The sequence below is a fragment of the Sprattus sprattus genome, assembly GCF_963457725.1.
Source record: "Sprattus sprattus genome assembly, chromosome: 16".
NCBI classification, from domain to species: domain Eukaryota; kingdom Metazoa; phylum Chordata; class Actinopteri; order Clupeiformes; family Clupeidae; genus Sprattus; species Sprattus sprattus.
In genome coordinates, this window is record NC_137914.1 from 21,581,503 (window position 1) to 21,604,192 (window position 22,690).

Sequence of the window (22,690 nt, forward strand, 5' to 3'; positions counted from 1 at the left end):
GAATCGAACGATATTATGAACAAGTTCACATTAACAAATAGTAAGGTCAAGGACAAGTCAAACGGTAAAAGATACGTTTTTAAGTTTTTAGTGTGAAGAAGGGGACAGATTCCTGTTTTGCTGCACCAAGTGTCTAACGTTTATGATTGGAATGTGTGACATCTGCTAACCAAATTGGTAAGCTTGATGCATTGATATTGCTGTCTAGATAGCTACCTGGTTAACAATTTGCGGAGGGTGAAACAAAAGTAGCCTACTCTTTAGATCAGTTATTTCTGCCATTAGTGCAGAGAATACAAAAATCGTATTAATTTCATAAACAAGCAGCTGGCTAACGCACACCTGGCCTATATGTTATTTAAGCCAGCGCATGCTTTATAAACTGCAAGAAATAGCCCAACTGTGGTTCGCAATTTATTTTCATGGGAAAAAAAATCGTTCTTCCCCCACAAATCGCACCCTGGCTGGATAGCCTAACTGTTCATTTCATTAAACGTTAAATTGAGTACTTATATACTTATATAGCCTACTATGCTATATACTTATATACATTATGTTATTGTATTTTACAGGGTTGTATTCAGTTAAGCCATTGTTAAACAGGCAGTATAACTGTTGGTTAATAACTACAACAAAAGGTCTCGAGAATAAGCTGATTATTTGAAAATCCGCATGAAATACCAGCTTTGGAAGTCTGTTATATATTTCCCAATGTTTTCGGTGTTTCATTTCAAACCACGTGTGTCCCAAAGTACTTACGGTCACGCAGCCGATCTGTCTTCTTTGCCCACGCTCAAGTACGATTCGCACTGATGTCAACCCGCTGACTCGTGCTTAGATAAGAGGTAGGAGGTGCTCCCTCATCATCTAGTCGTAGCTGAGGAGTGGTATGGTCGATGCTGTAGTAAAGAGCGATACGCTGGTTCTTATGTACCTTTTGTCTACAGAAAACGAATGCTAGGTGAATTGCATTTTGACTTCTCGTAGGTCTTTTGCGTTTGATTATAATTCGTTCTTGTGCATTTATTACTCCTCGACTTTATGCATATATAAAAGGCATCAACATCTTCGGTGAATTTAAGGTAAGACCTTGTGGCAGGTTTATTTGAGCATCCGATGTTCTCAAGCATACGTTACACGTTTGCATTTGCTGCATTCTTACATGTAATTTTGAAGTCGCTGTACGATTTACTCTGGGAATCTCCAATGAACTCTATAAAACGTAAAGAGCGGCATGCTATCCTGTTGTTTGGAAGTTGCGCTACACATTGACTTATCTCCAATCCACACACTTTATCTAAATCTATAGGTTTACAACTTGTACTGATTACAACCATATTATTAATTCCGCGCTGTTTACAGAGAAAATCACTCATGTTAATACACCCTATATCATTGCGATGTAAGCCCATTCTATATGAACTAGAATAACTGAAAGTGATGAAAATGTTAATGTTTGTCTCTTAATTTTTTATTTCAATTTTTTAATGACTGTTTATGTGGATTAAGGGTGGAAACATGAGATGTTACCTATCATGTGTTTATGTGGCATTCAAGCAAGTTGCTTTGAAAATCGCCACCGTTCTGATGCACCGGCGTTTTGTTTGAAGACAGCTTGTTTTATCTGACCCCACTCCCGTGAATCGCAGCACAGGTCAGGTCACAGTGGCTTTTCAAGTTCGAGGAGGCTTTGTGTGCCTGTCTGTTTGAAATACTGATTAGTATTCCTCTTCTCCGGAACACCAGATCAGAAAAGATTTCCCCCGCGCGCCAGCTGCAGCTTCGCCTGGAAAAGTAGCCTGCAGACATGTGTCTACAGTATATCTCTTCTACGGTCAGACCACGCCTCGGAAAACGCTGAACATGTTTTTTTTGTCTTCCCTCATTGGTGCAATTTGTTATTGGTCAGAGGCAGAGAGCATGGCAGAGTATTTTCAGCCGTTTTCTTCCATGACTCGCTGGCTCTTTTAATTGAGTGTGCTATTTTTCTCCTCCCTGAGACACTAGTCAGTCTTACATTTATTAAAAAGGTATTGTGTTTGGTCGGATGTAAAAGGGCTTTATTTGAAAAGCATTAGACCCATACCTTTGACAGAAGAAATACAAGTACATGTACATCCATGGACGGATTACAAAACCATGGGCCCTTGGGCCTGGACATGTAAAAGCATTCAGCAGCACAATAACTGAATTCACCTGTTCCTCAATAGGATTTACAGCCCACATACACATTTTCTAACCCAGCGCAGGTACACTTGATTAAAGCAAACAGCAAACTAACAAAATACACCTCTCTCAACCACAAATAAGAGATACATAAGTAGTTATAGTCCAAGACTGACACTATCTTTCTCTGTGCTATAAGGTAATTACATGTATGGCAGATGTTGGTTATCACCTCAGGTATGTCTGCCCTTCAAAGTGAATATTACGATGAGTGATGTCTGTGTACATGAAAACAGAAGAGGACCATCGTTTTTTCCTGTTTTTTGTTTTTTTTTTACTTTGAAAGTCAAATTTGGCAGGAACAGACTTCTCCACCCTTCTTTGTATGTGTGTGATGTTTTGTTTGCAAATAGAGAAATAGGCTGAACTTGCAGGTCTCTGAGGAATTGCAGATGTCAGTGTTGCCTCTGGGCTTTTCAAATAGTCGGGTCATTGCTTGGGTTTAGATCCACCATCTGCACCTGCGCCTTCAACCAAAGTATTGATTGCTATGGCTTTATGGGGGTGTAGCTCAGAACTCTTGCAGGCAATGTTAAGAAAATAATGATGATAGCAGCTGAAACATCGAAAATGCTCTCATCCTCGAAAGGATTATTTTTACATTCTCTTTTCAAGCCTTTTGAAGAGCTCAACACTCAAATCCAAGATCATTCATAAAGAACACATCTGTCGAGACACATCACAAGCCAAAACAAGCGTTAATGAGAGAGAATTCTAAATAGGCTGCCTTTAATAAATGATTCATGAGCCATATTTTCCCTAATGAAGAAGCAGCCGGATGGAAGTATTTGTCAATGAAAAGTCAGATATTTCACTGCGCCATCCAGAGAAGAGATTTACCATTGTTCTAATTAGGGGGTTACATGTTAATAATAGTTGTCGCTTGGGGCAGTGATTAATGTCAGCATTTAAAAATCATTGAAAGGCCATGACCCTCCTCTGTAGCAATTCTGTCCATTTGACTTGGTCATCTCTCTGTTTAGGGGTGGAGTTTGACTTGGTCATCTCTCTGTTTATATTAGGGGTGGATGGGGGCGAAGTGCTTTTGTTCAGTTATGTGCCATAACTATTGAACAACCCAAAAACAACCATTGAACAACCCATGTTCACACAAGAAATACGAGACTTACCGCACAGACACAATGCAGTGCTGCAGAGCAAGCATTTTACACGTAGCAGCCTATAAATACAGTAATACGTTATTTCAGGTTAATCCTATGCAATTAAAGTCATATATATATATAATACTGGAGTGCCAATTAATTAGTACAGCATGAAAAGTCCTAAATATAGATATAGTAAAGTAATGATCATGAATAGACTAGCACAGTCATGTTTCTTCAATAAATGGGTGCCTATTACATGGCCATCCCTGCTGATGATTCTGTGTGAGTGACCATGCTCTCTCTCTCCATTTGTTTGGAAGGCAACAAGCTCTCAGGAGGATCTTGCTCTGTGGTGCAGACTCTAAACAGATAGGTCCTCTATTATTAAACGTAATGGCTTCTGACAGTCTACAGGGAAGAAGTCCCTGACGTAAACATGACTTTCCGCTGACGTAAAGAGATTAAGACAGAAAAGGTGCAATTGCATATATATGTCACGTCCATGCACTGACTGTCAGATCAGTTTCATGACCTATAGCTGCAGCATCATGGCATATACTCTTGCATATTCAATGTTGCAAGTTGAGCATGGATTTAGGGACCTGACCTGACCTGACCTGACTGATTTCTATGCATTTCAGCAGACTTTGTGCTGACTGTGTGTGTGTGTGTGCATACACTTGTGTGTGTGTGTGTTCATGTGTGTCTTTGTGCTCAGCTCATGCGTGCCATATGTGTGCGTGTCCTTGTTGGTGACCGAGCCAGCGGCCTCCACAGTGTGTCCTGGCCCAATCTCAGCATCTAAAAGCATCTGCTGCCTCTGCCCCTCCCCTCACCTCCCCTGCCGTGGTGTGGCGTGTGGCGGTGAAATGGAGACGGCGGGTGGTCCGTGTTTGTGTCCACTGGCAGGTGGATTAGGGCTGTGGCCAGTGATGGCCACACCACGCCTGTGCAGGTGTTCACGGCCCTGGGGGGCTACTCAGCGTGGATGAAATCATTTGTGTTTGGTATGGAGGAAGGCTCCTCTCTGTGCCGTTCACGTCCCATTTCTTCCTCTGTTGTCCTCTTTTTCTTTTGTCCTCTTCCCTTCTTCCTCTCTATCTCTTCCTCTGGCTCTCCGTCATGCTCTCTGTCTCTCATTTGCCCTTGCCATCTACTCTCAGTCATTGTCCTACAGTTCAGTATATTTACTCACAAGGGAGTAAAGTATTTACTCAAAGTATTTAAATATTTACTCACGGAAGTATTTACTCAAGGGAGTAAAGAATCAGGATGAAATTCATCGGCCATTGATTAGATTGACTTTTACAATGTTAATGTGCCTTTAACACTCTACCCCTTATTTCAACGTGCTATCCAGAGATCAATCATCAGATTCTCTTTATGCCACAAGTGGATTAATAGAGCATTATTTACAGGTGGGGAACATCTGAGCTCTGTGATTGATTTTTGCATCTACTTTGATACACTGGGAAATTGATTGGTTTCATTTGCATAGCACAATCTACAAACAAAAAAGGGTCTTGTTTTAGTATTGTGTCAGGTTTCTCAGGAGCCTCTGGGCTACATATCATCCCCTTTGCTTGGCCTGTTTGAGGCAGGTCGCATATTTTTGTGTTAGAAACCGGGAAATAAGCCCTGGGTATTCAGTAGCTCATTTGTCAATAGAACATCGACGCCCCGCACTGCCAAGGGACCCAAAAACAGAGGATTTCAAGGTCAAGGAGAGAGGATAAGCCACTGTGCCGTTTTCATTGGATGCGAGGCAAACAGGCGGCGTCCTCTGTGATGAATATCAGTATTGCACAGGAGGGAATTCGGAGGCAGGCTAATGCTTCTCGAGCGGTGCCTTAAAGGTAAAATAAATTGAAATGGTCTGAGTGCTAATGTCAAGACTTGTCTTTCAAATTGAAGTTTTTAACCGCTTCTCAGGGGTCAGTGCTCGGCGAAATCACTTTATTTACTTTTTGTACTCCTCATTTTGCATTTTTTTTGCCTGTGGTAGAGAACACATCCTGGTCTTCAATGGTCCCAACAGGACACTGTGAGAGACATTAGTGGGACAGTTCCATTACTCAGACACATACAGGTGAGACAGAGGTGGAGGGGGAGGGGGCGAGCTCTCTGTAGACCTGCTCCCTGAAAGGAATTATTTTCTGAATCCGGCAGCTCGTCTGGCTGTCCCCAACCCCCATATCCCCGCTGTCACGGATGGAGCCGCCCTGGGGGGTGGATATGCTAATTGGTTGCCTGTCTGTGTCCAGTGAGACCCACAGCAGAGTCTCAGCTTTGCATCTATTTCCTTTTAGTCCGTTCTGCAGTACAAATATAAATATAGTCAAGTATACGTATTTATAAATAGTGACAGATGTGAGGTGATGTGACAGCTTTTAAAGATTGTCCGTACTGGCTTAATTTGGTATTTTATATGGCTTCGGGTCCGATTTGTACCACTGAAACAAAAACTAAATCTCTCCTGTCAGGTAGCTTTGATGATGAACTGACAGGTAGCTTTGATGATGAACTGTCAGGTAGCTTTGATTTGAGTGAAAGCCAGCATCTTGCTTTAAGCTCCGGCCTCTTATGAGTCATGGACATACGTGTGTGTGTGTGTGTGTGTGTGTGTGTGTGTGTGTGTGTGTGTGTGTGTGTGTGTGTGTGTGTGTGTGTGTGTGTGTGTGTGTGTGTGTGTGTGTGTGTGTGTGTGTGTGTGTGTGTGTGTGTGTGTGTGTGTGTGTGTGTGTGTGTGTCTGAATGTGCATGGTTTAGAGTGGATAACTGCCGTTTGCAACACATCTGTGTTGGGACAGCGGTTAAGACAGTTCGCTAGCCTAATTTGCTCATCCTCCTTCTCTCTTTCTCTCACTCTCTCTGACACACACACACACACACACACACACACACACACTCAAGGTGATAAAGATCATGCTTTATTCCCAAGGGATATGACCGAGTTTGTGGATGATTTAACTCCTGGCTGGAAAACCTGCTGCCCAATTTCTCCAAAGAAGAAAAAAAAAAGACGGGAAAGAAAATAAGGATAAATGCTCTCTGCTCTCAACTCTTGACCAATGAGTAGAGGCACTTTATAGAGGCATTATCCTTAACCACCCCTATCTCCCCTGAATTACAATCTACTGCCAAGGGAGGCTGCTAATTTAAAAAAAAAAAAACACCTCTCCCTTCTTGACAAGCAGAGTCATCTTTTGTTGGAAAACGTGTACACACACACACACACACACACTATCTATTCACACATATTGTTATTCTGCCCGTTCTTGTACATCAGTTTCTCTATAAGGGGTGTCTTTAAAGGGTGAGTGAAGGCCCTGTGTAATGATAGCACTGGAGATGACCCCAATTGGTAGATCATTCATGCTTCATATATTTATGGCTGAAATGTGTGACAATGTACAATGCTTTGAGGCCATTTTGACTGTGAAAAGTGCGACACAAATAATGTTGATTTGTCTTGACTTTTGTCTTAAAGGCCTGTCTGGCTTCAGTGCTGTTGTTCACAGGCGTTTTGAAGGATTTCTCTCTTTAAATCACTGATATAGATGTTCCACTTGATTGCAATGTTTCCTGCCTTGTTTAAACTATATCAGGTTGTTTAACCTCCAAAATAAATACGGATTTGGATGAAGCAATCTTCTGTTCATGTGTTCGTTCATGGGCATCGTTAAGACCTTCATGATGAGATCTAATTGTTTCATTTACTTTGCTTTAATGGGATCTCCATCTCCTATTTATTCTTCAATCTATGCTGTCACGTTTGATTTCTCATGTAGTTTCTTTTTTTTGCCTGTATGTCTCTTCTTTTTATTGAGAGACACATTAACATGTGAACCCTGGTGAAAGCATACCAACAGGCTACTCAATAGTATTCACTTTGCATGGTATGTTAAGGACTGGTTATTGTAGCTCTCTATTATTGACACTTGATTTCTATTGATATATTGAAAACACTGAGGATAAATGTTGGCAATTAGTGTTTTCCCACTGCAGCAGTTGGTTTCCACATCAGTATTTTGACATTTTGTGTCTAAGAGGTGGTCTTTCATATGGTAATGGAGAGAGCCAGCATGATGGAGCACTCGTGTTTGTGGCTTGTTCACACCGCAGGCAATTTCATGAAAGTTTCAGGCATATTTCTGTTTACTCATTTTATTTGCACTCAAATCCCTTTTAAAGGACAATTTATATTCATGTCACCGCTTGATGCAGCATGATGGCCCCCACCCCCCTCATAGTTGGGTTCCTGTTCGTTTGTATTCTGGCATTTGGATTTGATTGAAATTCATATGCGTCTGAATAAGGCACGCAGGGTGAATGGTTGAAATGCTGTAATTTCAGATAAGTCTCGCTGAGCCTCATCTTTCCCGGTGAAATGCCAGAGCCTTTCTGTGCCATGCGGCACGGCCGAACTGCCACGGCCTCTGTGTCTTTTAACACATTCACAGGCATAGCAAGTCTGAAGAGGCAGATAGCTGTGATTTAGAGCTGTGTTTTTTTTCTTCTTCTTCTTCTGCCTCTTTTTCAGTTACAAGCCAAATGACTTGGCAGAATGGGACACAGTTTAAAAAAAGTTGACAGTGTGAGAAATTAAATTGCCCACAGGATCCATGGATGCCCTGTTGTTCTAACCAGCACTGTCGTCCAAAAAAAGTGCAGGTTTATCGAAATTGCCTTGGCATGCTGGTAGCCATTGCACTCTACAAAGGCATCTCAGGATGAAGGATTCAAGAACACTTTACTACTCTGCATGACTGCAGTTTTTTCAAACTGCATTCAAATAGAAACTTGATTAAATTAATTTGAAAAACTTTCAGATTTCATTTAAATGTGCCCAGTGCCGATGGTGGGAGATGTGACCCTCAGCACAACGCAATTATTTCAGGCATTTGCTGACTTGTATCATTTCAAACTTGGCAGTGTGAAATTAGAACCCCTGAATGGCTCCTTTCTAAGCGACGCGACATGGAGGTTCTTATCTGTACCTTTGAAGCTGGCATGGCAGATGGAATGTTAGGCTGATTAAAGAATAGCAAAAAAGGAAAAATAATAGGGTTCAATATTTTGACATCAGAGCTCGCCCTTTGGAGCTTGATGAATGCCATACCCTACAGTCCACACACAGAGGTTAGGCAACAACTGGGAATCTTGCGCTCTCTGACAGGCCGGTGCCAGAACCAATGTGTGTGATTGATAGGATCTCGCTGCAGGCCACTGACTAATCAGTTCTGCGTCAATTTCAGGCAGAAGTTCATAGCAGAAGTTCAAGTACGTGGGAAAGGACAGGGTCGCTCCGAGCTGCCTGCTCTTGTAGACAATGCTGTGATATTGACTCTGACCAGGTAGACTCCATCAGTGTACTTGAAATATCAACCAGTGCACAGCCAGAATGGAGGCCAGGCATGGAGGCCAGAATGCTGCAGCCTTGAAGGTTAGTGAATCTAGAGATCCATTAAATGATACTTTAAAGAATCAGGAAAAGGGAAAGGGCATTCTGGACAACTGGCCTTCATCAAACACTAGTTTTGACTCCCACACACACACACACACACACACACACACACACACACACACACACACACACACACACACACCCACACACACACACACACACACACACACACACACACACACACACACGTTAGGTGAGTTGATATCCAGTGGGAGATATCACTGAGAATCAATGACAGAAGGGAGGTCTGATGTGTAGCCTATGTGAAACTCTGATGGTTTTGCAACATCGTAATCCTTGGTGCACAATTCCCTAAATGCTGTGGTACAGCTGGTCGGATGACTACAGGTGTCATCAGGAGCATGTCACCTTCAGATGCTTATTTCCAGCTTTGGGATCATCCTTCACAGTATTGATCCAACATTTATATTCAGTCGCCTTTTCATTCGAATTACAACAACGAAAGTAGTAATGTTTGACAGTTATGAAATGTTTTGTTTTTAGTTTGAAAAGAAAATATCAGAGGTTAATGTTTGAATAAATGTTCGGATTAATAATAGAGTAACTGCAGCTCACGACCCAGACTCTCCACTAGAGTTTCTGCTGCAGTATTTGACAAGCAGCTGGCCAAATGTCAACTGTCTTCACAAGAAAGAGCGGCAGGCAGGCCTCTGCCCGGCACAGAATATACTTTGGGTGATGTCTGTGCGTTTTCTGAAAAGCCCCCATGAATTTAAACATTTGCGTAGGGCTCATTGGTATTCATCCATTTTTATTTAGAATGTTAGAGAAAAGCCTCTGAGAGCCATTGGTCAGTCACAGAACGAGAACAAAAATAAACCCTGCGAACCCGAGTGCCTGTGTTAAGTATAGGCCTGCAGTCAGTGGAGATCACTCATACATAATTTAAACAGTGATTTGTGTGGGAACACAACATTTTGACTGTCCAATTTTTACCAGGGAATGATAGAAGGCAATCTAGAGTTAAATCTATTTTTTCCCCAGCCTGTTAAAGCTTAAAGTGGAGCCATAGCTGTCAAATCAGCAGACTTGCATTCTTTTCTCTCTCTCTCTCTCTCTCTCTTTCTCTCTCTCTGTGTGTGTGTGTGTGTGTGTGTGTGTGTGTTATACGTTTCCCAACAAAAGATGACTCAGCTTGTCAAGAGGGGAGAGGTGTTTTTTAAGAATTAGCAGCCTCCCTTGGCAGTGGTTTGTAAGAACTGAAGCAGCACCTTCACTAGTATCTTTTTCTGGCATTCTTATTCATCATTACCACACAGAGAGCAATGGTGGAATCATGTAGGACAGCTGACAGACTGGGTAATAATTTGGGCTCTGGGAAGAGGGAGAAGGTGAAAGAGAGAGAGAGAGAGAGAAAGAGGAGAATGACATATTCCCTCAATTGTTTGAGTTAATTGCGTCTGTCCATGTGAAAACATGAGTGTCAATCGCTCGAATCGTCCCATCATGCCGTGCGCGTGGGGGTGGGTGGGGGGGGAAGCCCAGCATGGGAGCAGACATCTGCTTCTGCACAGGCTCCATCTCATCAAATGAGCCTGAACGTGTGAATCACCCCCTGTACTTGCTTCTCACCAGGTGGCCTGTAGAGGTAATGGGAGAGTGCTTAGAGACCGCAGAGAAAGACGGGAGAGATGACATTTAATTACATCTGCATAATTCAGGCAACTTCATTAAGTGTTATGATGATTAATAAAACATCTTGTGGTAAACAGTGCACGGTCTTGCATTAAGGTCAATTTGATGCCATATTGTGCAGTAAACATCTACAGACTTTTAAAACAGTGTTGACTAACTAATACAAGCGCAGATTAATGCACTGCAATTACGGACAAACGCACACAAAACGCAAAAACAAAAACACACACATACACACACACACACACACACATTCACAGTTGTAGCCCACCTCAAAAGGCAGCACGAACAGAAGTGAGTGCTGTGAGAAGCTGATTAAATTGGATTGCTGTTCCTGTGTGACAGCTGTATGGGACTGACTGATACCTTCCAGTTAAACTGCAGGCCTCAGCTCCCACAGAAAGGCAAGCTGTCCGAGTGCGATTCAGTAAGGTGACTCACATGGTGTTGCCAAAGCCAACTGGCAGCCGTCACTAGGCTGCTGATCGACAGCCTGCCACGGTGGGCCGGGCTCTCTCTCTCTCTTTTTTCTGCCCTCTTGTCCACTCACTGGCTCTCTTACTCTCCGTCTCTTCCACTCTCTCTCTGTCTGCCTCACCTGGTCTCTGGCTCTCTCTTCCTCTCTGTCTTTCTATTCTCTCGGACTGCCTCGCCTGCTCACCCTGTCTCTCTGTTTTTGACGGTCGATATGTTTTCTTCGTTGTAATATTTTCCTCTTTGCATTTGTCATCACTCTCTGTCTCTTATTCAAGCTCTATTTTACCCTCTCAGTCCTCTCCCCACTCTATTATTGGGTTCATACTGATGCAACCCTATGCATTAAATCTCCACATAGTGGATTCTTTCCCCTCTCTTTCAGTCAGCACCTTCCTCATTACAGGTTTGCCAGTAGGAGCATTTGTAGATTAGCTTACGCAGACGAAGGCAGAGAGGGCGCAGAGGCCCACGTGAACTAATTTCTTCCTGAAACCGGCCCCGTAATAGTCTTGGCAATCATTGCATAATACCAACTTGACTTAACTGCTGTTTCTTGCTATTTGCAGCCGCTTCACCTTATTTAGCCTCCAGCTGATGCTGTCTGTCTGTATGTCTGTGTGTCTGTCTGTATGTCTGTAGGTCTGTCTGTCTGTCTGCTGTCATGAAGGCACACCCATTCTTCTCCTGTGTTTCAGAAGCTATAACTTCAGGGTGTAGGGGTGTAGGAGTGAATCCTTTAATCTGCTAGTATTATTAGAATGTTTGGGTCTCAAAGCCCCCCCTCACACACACACACACACACACCACTACCCCATCACCCCAAATGACAAAGGAGAAGGGTGTTTTTGACGATGCAGGCTGGCGTCTCAGGCGAGATAAGGGTTTTCCTAAAACATCTGTGCATCTTGTGGAATCAACACTAATGAGGCCTTTTCCCTCCGGAATCATGAAAACAACCCGCGCCTGCTTTGATTGTGTTTCCATAGCAAGAGTGAGAGGGGGGTGGGAGAGAGCAGTTTGGTTTACAGAAACATGCACAAAGCCACTGTCACAAATCCACGAAATCTATAGACTTTTTACACTGAACCATTTATGCAATATTACTAATAACACACTCTCAACTGTACATCACACCACACAACACATCTTGCGTAGCTATGTCAGTTATCGGACCGTGTCAACCATCGGCCATTCTTATGAACAATCAAAATGCTAAGTTTAATAATGGATAAACAATCGATTTGCTTAGTTTCATAATGGATTAACATGACAATGTGAACATTTGCCGATAACACACGCTGTCTGATAATTAACACCGTTACATTAAGTGTACTATTGCTTGTATAACCACAGACTTATCCCCAGTTGGAAGTCCCCAGCGACGGGTTTCTAGTCCAGAGTACTCCATCTTTTTCCATGGTGAGAGATATTACAGCAATTAACCACCCTGAGGTCCCAGTGAGAAGCCCTTCCTCCACCTCCATCTCCATCCAGTAGCGTGGCAAAAGCTCTCATCTCATCGTAAGGAAACCCAGGAGCCCTACTGTGTGTGTGGAGAAAGCAGCTAGGATACTGCAGCTACTGGGCCTAAGGGTGATGCTGCTGGAGCCTTTCAGATAAGAAAACAATTTCAGAAATTCCACTCCACACGTTTACGGTGATGGCGAGAGGAAGGACCCTTCAGAGGCTCACTGAGTGTGGTCTTCCTCTGAGACTGCCCAATGAAATGAGATGAAATACCCAATCTGTGAATACCCTACCTATGCTCTATGGTCTTGAGAAATAACCATCAGAGAGCTGCAGAACGGTTACTATGATGTTGAAGATCAACACAGGCAAAGAGTTGTGTTGTCCATGTTTGTAGTTTATATGGTTTGCTTGGCACAGCATGGTATATTTCCTAGACCATACAACTTTGAAAGGACGCCTATAGAAATTGGTGACGCTTCACTGTGCATTCTTCCCAGTAAGTGTACACCTGGGAAAGCATGTAATTGTTAGCATGTTATTTTCATCCACAGAGACCATGTGAGCTCATGTGGAGTGTGCTGCTCTTATCCATCATGGGCTATGACGCTATCCGTCATGCTAGTCCTGTTCTCTGACAGCATTTTGGTTGTACTTTGATGCTGGCTATGGTTCTACAGCTGCCCAACTTAACTGAGACACCTTTGCTTCTCAGCTTGTGAAAGATTTGCCCTTCGTGGTGAAGTGCTATTGTATTTGTATTGGCTGTAAGCTTTTCTGTGATTTATATAGCAGCAGAGTTCCACTTTTTGTGGTTAATCTCAGTATTGTTGGCAGTAGCAAGCGTCTCCAACAGCTTATTCATAATGTCAGTGGCAATTGAAGACCTGCTATTTAGGTCAATTCCCTGTAGATTTACATTCTCTGTGAATAAAGGTTTGGGGTGAATCTAATTGAAGACAAATGTCTCATTAGTTTAACAGAGGGGAGAGGCCTGTACTTTCAGTAGCTAGACTTAACCTCTGATGGATTGTGTAATTGGATCTACCTGAAAATTATACTGAGGATACCATGGCAATATTGGAGCATATTACCTTTACATAATTAAGTAAGAGAGAAAAGATGTAATAATCTTGTTTTATCTTATCTTTAAGAGGGAAGGAAAACACATAGAAAGCTGTTGAAACACAGATGATATATAGAATAATGTCATTAGTAGCATTCAAAGATGAAGCCTAAGCAAATAGTGTAATTGGAATCTTAATTGGGTATCCTTTCTCATCTGCTTGAAGAAGGCAGTTCACCGGACCTTGAAAGAAGGGTGGTATTTTTAAAAATGTTGGCATGTTCTTATAAACATTCAGAAATCAACATGACGTGAATGTTATTAAAGATATATAAAGATGCCTTAGCAAGCAGTCAAAATAGAACTTTGATTGAGGCATATTCTTTCTATTTGAAAAACACAGTGCATCTTTCCAGACCTGTTGCTATTTGTGATACCAGCAGTGTTTCAATATAACAAGACAGCAGAGTTTGAAGGGTGGTCACAGCCGTTACCTCAGATAGGACACACACATTCTATCTGGTCTGGAGTGTGACTAGCAGGGTTCTCCCTGAGAGCGCGACCTTTAACTGTAGCTCGTTATCAGCAGCATGCTCCTGCAGATGCTCTACAAGAGGACAAGCTTCACGACGCGTGTCACCGCTGGGTTCTTCCAGGAGACACCAGTCCCGTTAATATCATTAGAATTACTGCCTGACTGAGGATGTTCTGTGTACTTATGTTATTGAGCCTGAGCTTGTGTGCTGGTCTTCTCCAGTGCGTGAATGAGACCACAGCTGAGGTGGTGCTGTTTCCATTGCGCATGTTAACCATAATGCTTTATGTTCCCAGCATGCCATGGGTTGAAGTGGCCTCCTACTCACTGTCTGCTCCTCTCCTCAGTGGACTGCAGAGCCCGCCCACTGGACCTCGGGTTCTGTCATTTTGTCACTGCGTGTGTGTGAACACAGACAAGCGTCTCAGTGTTCTGTCCCCCCCCCCCCCCCCGTTCTCCTTGTCTGATAGGGTGATGGTCACGTGTGGCTTTTGAAGACAGCCAAGCTCATTTTTATTCTTTTATCTTCTTCATCCTCTTCTCTATTCCCTTCACCTCTCTGTCGCTTCTGTCTCTCTGAAATTCAAATGCAGAGTCACCTAATTGGTGTTATGGTTCACAAACCACATCACATTCACAAAGCGTTCTAATGACAGAGAAGTAGCACTGAACTGCAGAGGACAATAACAGTGCTGAGTAAAATCAGGCAATCTGCAGTTCAAAAATAATTGTCACTACACTGAAAGAAAAATTAAAATATCTCTCTCTCTGCCCTCTTGAAGCCAGAGAAGAATGAAAATGATCTCCATTTCAAACCAACTCTGAGGCTTCAGTCCATCCTCACAGCATCTTGCAGACCCCCCCCAACAGCAACAACCACAACAACAACAACCCCCCTCATAGAGTGATATCTTCAGTTCATTCCCTCTCTGAACTCAATGACGTGTAGGATCCTTTCTGGGAGTCTGTCAATATCTCTAAATAAATAACTGCCATGTCATGACATTTTCCCTGGGACACGCTGAAGGTTGTGGGAGCGTGGATGCGGGCGTGGAACCCATCAGGACAGGTGGCTGTGTTGCCGGCCCCTGATGTGTAAAGTGCATGTACGTAGGCTGTGAGTGAGCGTCAGCACTTCGGTGACACACGCTCTCCAAAAAAGATTGTCTCACCCCTGGGGTGACGGGAGCCCTGGAAACAGCAGCAGGCTGGGGCTATGGAGGATTATCGGGGCCAAAACTAAATAAATAAATAACTAAATAAATGAATGGTTAAATACTTGGATAAATACATAATTAGATTTATTTATACCTACATTTATTTATTTATACTTACATATATTTATTTATACTTACATATATTTATTTATACTTACATTTTGTCATACATTTTGTCATACATTTTGTCAAACATTTTGTCATACTTACATTTTGTCATACATTTTGTCATATATTTTGTCATACATTTTGTCATACTTATTGTCATACTTATTGTCCACGGTGTAACTTGCTTGCAGCAAAATAAATCCGTCATCCCCCGTCACCAAGTCAGGGGGCGGGTTAAAGCCTCTGATTGGTGGTTCAACTTGAATTGACTGCTTTTGACTAATTCAAGATGGCAGCACCCGGTGTGGATTAAATAAATGGAATATTGCATGCTACAGTAGTCGAAATGTTGGCTGTAGCTGAGGAGATGGAGGCAACTGCAATTCACATTGTTTTTAAAATCATATTGAGGGCTTCCCTGAGATTATATCAACGGTATCGGCCCTGACTGACACAGACATAGATGAAAATGTGTTCACGATCCTCAGCGAGATGGTAGCAGATGAGGCTGAGTGATGGTCATACATCCTGGAGGTGGTCGTACTCTGTTTGATCTTCGGCTGGCACAATTGAACACTTCGCACTCTCTGGCCTGAAAATACAAGATATTGCGAACCTTTTTCGAGTGTCCAAGCGCACTATCAAGCGACAAATGCAGCAGAGTGGTATCAGGTATTAATAAGAGTAGAATGTGTCTGTGTCAGGGGTATAGATGTTCGGGATCTGGAGAAAGTAATGGATAAACGTCCCTTGTCATGACTAAAAGGAGAGCTCCAACTATTAACTCTCTAGTCTGAGAGTTGTCATTTGTTGGGGAGCTGTGAGACTCTTTCTCTGAGACTGTTGTAACGTCATTACTGCTTGACTGTCACTATGTTTACAGTATTGTGCCCTATAAAAGATGGTCCTCCGGCCTTCAGAGCGGAGAGAGACATGATTGAGACCTAAGCCTGGTGTTGTGTTGTTTTTTATTGTCAGAGGTCTGGGTTTCTCTCCCAATCTACAGATTGATAAACGTATTAAAATCCAGAACTCAACTGAACGTAGACCCCGTTTATACGGTGGGAAAACGTAGGCCTATATATTTTCATGCGGTTTGGCCTTTCATTTACGAGAAAAAACGGAGGTTTTATCACGGGAAACGATCATTTCTAAAAACTCCGGCCAAAGTGGAGATTTCAGGAAAACTCAGTTTTTGCGTGTGCACTGGGTCAAACGGAGTTTGCGTCACATATGCGCCTAAAATGCATTCGTGATGTGAGTGTCCTATATTTACTGTTTACTGATCATGGATGCTGTTAACGTAGTGCTCATTTATACGTTAATGCAAACGCAGGATTGCATTCTTTCAACCCTATAACTGAATCTCTCAACCCTTCCCCAGTGTGTGACTATTGGCTTTAACAATGGTATCCCCTGCACTTCCACCAGTGGACTACGAGTTTTACATTCCATCTTGTCTACCTGTTGTAGCCAAATAAACGTAAAGGACATATCTAGGACTCATAGCCAATTTAATGGATTAGCAGCCTACTTATGCAAACCTACAGGTTTAGCATAGTTATGATGGCGTTTGGGGGCGTATATGCGGGTTCATGTAAACAGAAAGTTTTTTGGAAAAAGACCTTGTGTGTACGACGTTATTTTTGAACGGAAGGGCAGAAATATTCTCTATTCTGTAATTACCCGGCTATGTGTAAATGTGGTCTTACTCTTAGTCATCCGTTTATGAAGAGACGGACAAAATACTTTCTTCATCACTGGTGATTCAAAAACTGAGGACATAAGAACCATGCTACAGCGTAACATTCTAATAGCAGCCTGATGCAAACTATGGAAGAGATAGACGTGATGGGGTAACGACAGCGCTACGACCTGGCTACGACTACTACGGCCAGTGCACCCAGTAGGCCACATTAAACCCAACATTTCATAACACTACTAGAAATACTACTAGTAGTAGACGAGTTGAGGGCCTCTTAAATTAAGGATGCAGCCTCACGCAGCAGCTGAGGGTAGCCTATGTCTTCTGGGACATTCTGGTATCTTGATTTATTTAAATAATGCTCAATAACTTTCATTAAACTAAATCTGGCGCTTGGCATCCATAAACGCCAAAATTCAGTATCCCTCGAGCCTGATCGACTGGTTGAGCCTGCCTGGTGTGTAACACCAATCAGAGGCTTTAACCCGCCCCCTGACTTGGTGACGGGGGATGACGGATTTATTTTGCTGCAAGCAAGTTACACCGTGGACAATAAGTATGACAATAAGTATGACAATAAGTATGACAAAATGTATGACAAAATGTATGACAAAATGTAAGTATGACAAAATGTTTGACAAAATGTATGACAAAATGTATGACAAAATGTAAGTATAAATAAATATATGTAAGTATAAATAAATATATGTAAGTATAAATAAATAAATGTAGGTATACATAAATCTAATTATGTATTTATCCAAGTATTTAACCATTCATTTATTTATTTATTTAGTTATTTATTTATTTAGTTTTGGCCCCGATAATCCTCCATATGGGGCCACCAATGAGACCAGTGCTGTTTGTCTGCCTCACAAAGCTGTGCTTGATGGCTGTGTGTTTGCTGGGAAAGGGAGAGAGACAGAACAGGAAGAGAGAGAGGTCAGCAAGAGAGGTGAATAGAGACAGAAAGAAAACAAGTAGTGAGGAAGAGATGGGTACATTGACAGAAAGGAGGAGAAAGACAAAGAGACAAAAGATGGAGCAGGAGAGGCAAAGAGAGAGAGAGAGAGGTTGTGTGCGCAAGAGAGATTCCAACAGTGTTATTATCGAGCCCATGCTGTCACAGCCACTAACACACCCCCGTCTCCCTTACTGCCGTCTCCACTGCCAGCCCAATCTCCTCCCTTTCTCACCCTGAGTGCCACGCTGCCCTCCTCTCCTCTCCTCTCCTCTCCTCTCCTCTCCTCTCCCCTCCTCTCCTCTCTTCTCCTCTCCTCTCCCCTCCTCTCCTCTCTTCTCCTCTCCTCTCCTCTCCTCTCTTCTCCTCTCCTCTCCCCTCCTCTCCCCTCCTCTCCTCTCTTCTCCTCTCCTCTCCTCTCCTCTCCTCTCCTCTCCTCTCCTCTCCTCCCCTCTGCCTGACACGTGCAGCACCTTGTTAGTGTCAGATTCTGCAATCCGTTGGGATTGTGTCTCATCTCCGCTCAGAGTAGAGAGGAGGAGAGGAGAAGAGAGGGGGGGGTAAGAGAGGTGAGGGTAGAAGAGAGGAGAGGAGATGAAAGAGGAGGGGAGAGAAAAGGAAAGGAGAGGAGAGGGATGGAGAGGAGAGCTTAGGAAAGCATCAGCGTCGTCAGAATGGGAGACAAGAGAGAGAGAAAAAGATTGAGAGATAGAGATAGAGAGAAAGAAATTGAGAGAGAAAGAGAGGGAGAGTGTATGTGAGGTAATCCAGTCATACACAGACTGTGACTCGCGGGCCTGAGTAAAAATGGGAACTGACTTAATCTAACCCCGAGGAGGATGAAGACGCGACACTGTGGGATAAAAATACCTCCTCAAAACATTCCTGTGTCCTGAGTGCCTCCTATTCATTAACGCACACATCTCCAAATGATACACTCACTCGGCTGAGATATTGAGGTTTTTACTGAACATAGAAGACTGCAGTGTTGAGTAGTGTGGGTTGGATGGAGTGTTGCAATTGCGGAGCTGCGCACAGTAGAGAGGAGAGCTGCAGAAGCCTCTTTGAAGAAGCGTCCCGGACTCGCAGCAGGGGTCACTGTTGCCTCAAATAGCCTCCGGTGCCGTTCCTCTACCCAGGCCTCTGTGGAGCAAGCTGGGTGAGCCTGTCACACACTGTGGACATCATCATGAAACGAACGCACTCCCTGCCAACAGATCCGTTGAAAATCCACGCTGAAAAAAAGCAAAACGTCTCTCACCTTATTTGGAAAGGAAGAGCGAGAAAGAGGCCAACGTCACGGCCAAAGTGTCGGCCCTGTTTGCTGTTGGTCCTGTGTGTCTTTGTTGTGTTTGCACACAAACACATATATGGGGTTGCAGTGGTTGGCATCCCTCCTCCTCCAGCCCTGCCTTCAGGGTTGCAGGATGTGTATTGATTGTATGGAGGCGAACGCCGGGAGCCCAGCGTGCTCCGAGGACCTGCTGTCCATTAACGCCCAGCCATGGTGCAGGGGAGATGGGGAATGGTGGACGTGTATGTGTGTGTGTGTGTGTGTGTGTGTGTGTGTGTGTGTCTGTGTGTGTGTGTGTGTGTGTGTGTGTGTGTGTGTGCGTGCGTGTGTGGTAGTAATAGAGCACTGCTGAGAATCCATTAGAGCAGAAAAAGTTCTCGCTGCTCTGGTTCGCCCATCGACGGCTGAGGGGGGCACTTCCTGTCACCGCTGCCCATAAACTGCCAGGCCAGTCAAGCCATTGATCCGCAAGGAATTCAACGTGGTGCATTGAGTATATATATTAAAAAAACTTGATCTAGTGGCCACGGATGAAGTAATTCACTTGGCATCTCTTCAGTAGACGGGGGTAAGTGTATTTGCATCGAACCCTTGATGAAGAGTCCATTTTAGATTTTAAAAGGATTATTCTTCTCTCACGATTGCAATGCAGGACCATGGGTGTGAATTCCAGCAGTGTGTTGTAATGTCTCAGAAGGAATTCTTCCTGTTAGCATAAGAATTTGTTTACTGTACCTTACACGTTTTTAGGTTGTGAGCATACTTGTGCATTTCTGTGTTAATAATGTCCATAGCTGTATATTGGCATCATGGTTTATATTTGCGTTGTGTCTTTTATTCAGCTCATGTTTGTGTGTGTGTGTAATCATCGGTGCATGTACACATGGATAGAACTCTTTTGAAGGCCTACAGTGTGACTGATGCAGTGTGTTGGTTTGGAGGAGTACATCTCTGGGTCAGTGCCTGCAAAACAGTGACTATGCCTCACTGTTTTCCCCATCCCCCTCCCTCTCTCTCTCTCTCTCTCTCACTCTCTCCCTCTATCTCTCTCTCCCTCGTTCTCTCTCGGTCTCTCTCTGTGCTGTATGGTTCGTGACTTTGAGTCAGTGTGCGTGTTTGTGTGTGTGGGAGAGAGAGCTGCCTCCGTCCTGCTCCTCTGAACAGCGGGCCTGTTCTGGGCTCTCTCTCTCTCTTTCTCTCTCTCTCTCTCTCTCTCTCTCTCTCTCTGGCGGCTGTAATGCCCACCTCCTGTAATAAGGGCCCTGTGAAAAGACACTGTGTGTCTGAGGTGCACTGGCCTCCTTCCCCCTGGGCTGAGGTATGGAGTGGGCTCATGAGGTGCTGAATGTTAAACTCTTCACCCACACACACACACCCACACACACACACACACACACACACGCACGTACACACACACACACATACAGAAAGAGCGCCATACATAGTCATACACACACACACACACACACACACACACACACACACACCACATCCTCAGTAGTCTACCCCCCTTAGTAAAAAGTCAACATCACCTGGGTGCTAACACTCTTTTCAGCCTCCTGGACTGGAGGCTTCCTTTGAAGCCGAATGGGTGACTTACTTGACGTCCAGGAGAGGAAGCTGTGTAGCTCAGTGCCGAGAGGACAGAGAGGGTTGTGCTGGTCCCCACCCCTGATGGGGTGTGTGCAGCTGTCCTCCACCTTGCTTTGCCTCGCCAGCACCAGCGCCAGCGCACAGCAGTTGGATGAAACTGAAATGAACCGTCAGAGATAAGGCCCCCACACCATATTTGCCTCACATTTCCAGGGCCAATTACTATTTAACCCCCCCATTTCCCCCAGCCACCTCCATCACCACATACCTTATCTAAATAGAACTCAGTGTAAACCTCCGTGTTCAATCAGGCCCCTTACAAACGAACACTGCAGCTATAGGCAATGTGTTTATCATGATAGAGCGTAAATATTTTTGTATAATTAACCCTGCCTTTCCAGAGGGCCATAGCGGGCAGAGCGGCACACTCTTTTTCATAATGAAGAACAAACAGGCCGTAAACAACCGTGTCTTTGTGTTACCAGCCTTTTTTTTTTGTTCCGAGGAAGAATCTCTGATTGGAATGTGTTGTGCCTCTTGCTCTTTTAATGGGCAGCCTAGCCAAGCGTGACATTTCGGCAATGAATGGAAGCTTCTGGAAAAAAAAAAATGCATCGGTACATCAGAACTCTCATTAGTTCTCTCGCTGTTGAACCAGGGTGGAATTTGCTCAGAGGAGCTACGTAAAGTCCAGTGTGTTCAACATCAAATTGTACGAACGAGACGTTTTGTTTGCTTGTCGATGGATTGATATGGGTGAGTCTGTCAAGGTTGGCCAATAAGCATTCACGCAGGGGGAATTAGTATTTGGCTATAACACAATGGGGTGATGAATCACAGGCTGGAGCGTCAGCAAAAGCTCTGCAAACAAAACTGTTCATTTAATCAGTGTCTGTCCCTCTCTCTCTCTCTCTCTCTCTCTCTCTCTCTCTCTCTCTCTCCCTCCATGGCCGGGTCCATTGCTAATTTATTCCCGAAGAGGAAATTTCCTGCTGGTGAAACAGGACACTGTGCTGAATGAGGCCTGCCAGTCCACACGAGCCGCTGATTGGCAATACATTACTAAATGCATAAAGAAGGAAGCTTCTTTTGCATATGAAAGATCCCATGTCCCGCAGAAGCAAGTCTCATCAGCCTCGGGCCACCAAACACCACAGCAGATTAGTTGCCTGGGCTACTGGGCGGTGTGTGCTATGGTGGTTGAACACTGGGCTCATCCACACTGGGCTGCCATCATGTGGTCTTCTGGTCGTCCTCTGTGTTACAGGACTTTTATCACTGTCTAATTGTGTCAATGTGTCTGCCCTGACACCGTTTCACTCCTTCTGTTATGACCTTGCTGCTGCTGTGGAGATGAGGAGCAGATGGATAACTGATAGGGAGTCGGAGTTATCTTGGCCTCATTATCCTGCTGGAAGCCTGCCTGATACTGCTCACTGATAACATACAGAAAAGAGGGGAGACAGAGAGAGAGAGGGAGAGAGAGAGAGAGAGGGAGAGAGAGGGGAAGGAAGTCTACTCGTTGCTCTGATTTGATTCAAAGCCATTGTCTGGATTCCGGGCCAATCACAAAGTCTTCCTCTCGACAGCCTGAATGACTTTGGCCAGTGGTTTGGGAGGAGACGAATCTGTAGATGGGACAATCAGACCACTTCCAATGTCCCATGCCTCTGATTTGACTGGCGCAGCCGCCAGCCAATCCCCCTAGAGGGGCAGGACCAAGATAACGCTTGTTTCTTCAGCTGATTGACAAGAAGAGGGAACCTGTGGACAATGTGGCAAAAGTTCTGCTTCCCCCTTTCAGTGTTACCA

The 22,690-nt window shown here is 43.9% G+C and overlaps 1 protein-coding gene across 1 annotated transcript in view; it reads left to right on the forward strand.

Moving 5' to 3' along the window:
- Positions 1-1,062: 1,062 nt before the first annotated feature.
- Positions 1,063-22,690, forward strand: part of rap1gapa (RAP1 GTPase activating protein a) — a 91,969-nt gene continuing 70,341 nt past the window's right edge. The window contains exon 1 of the mRNA XM_080854131.1: positions 1,063-1,082. The gene's annotated coding sequence lies outside the window, so the exon portion shown is untranslated. The remainder of the gene's footprint in view (positions 1,083-22,690) is intronic.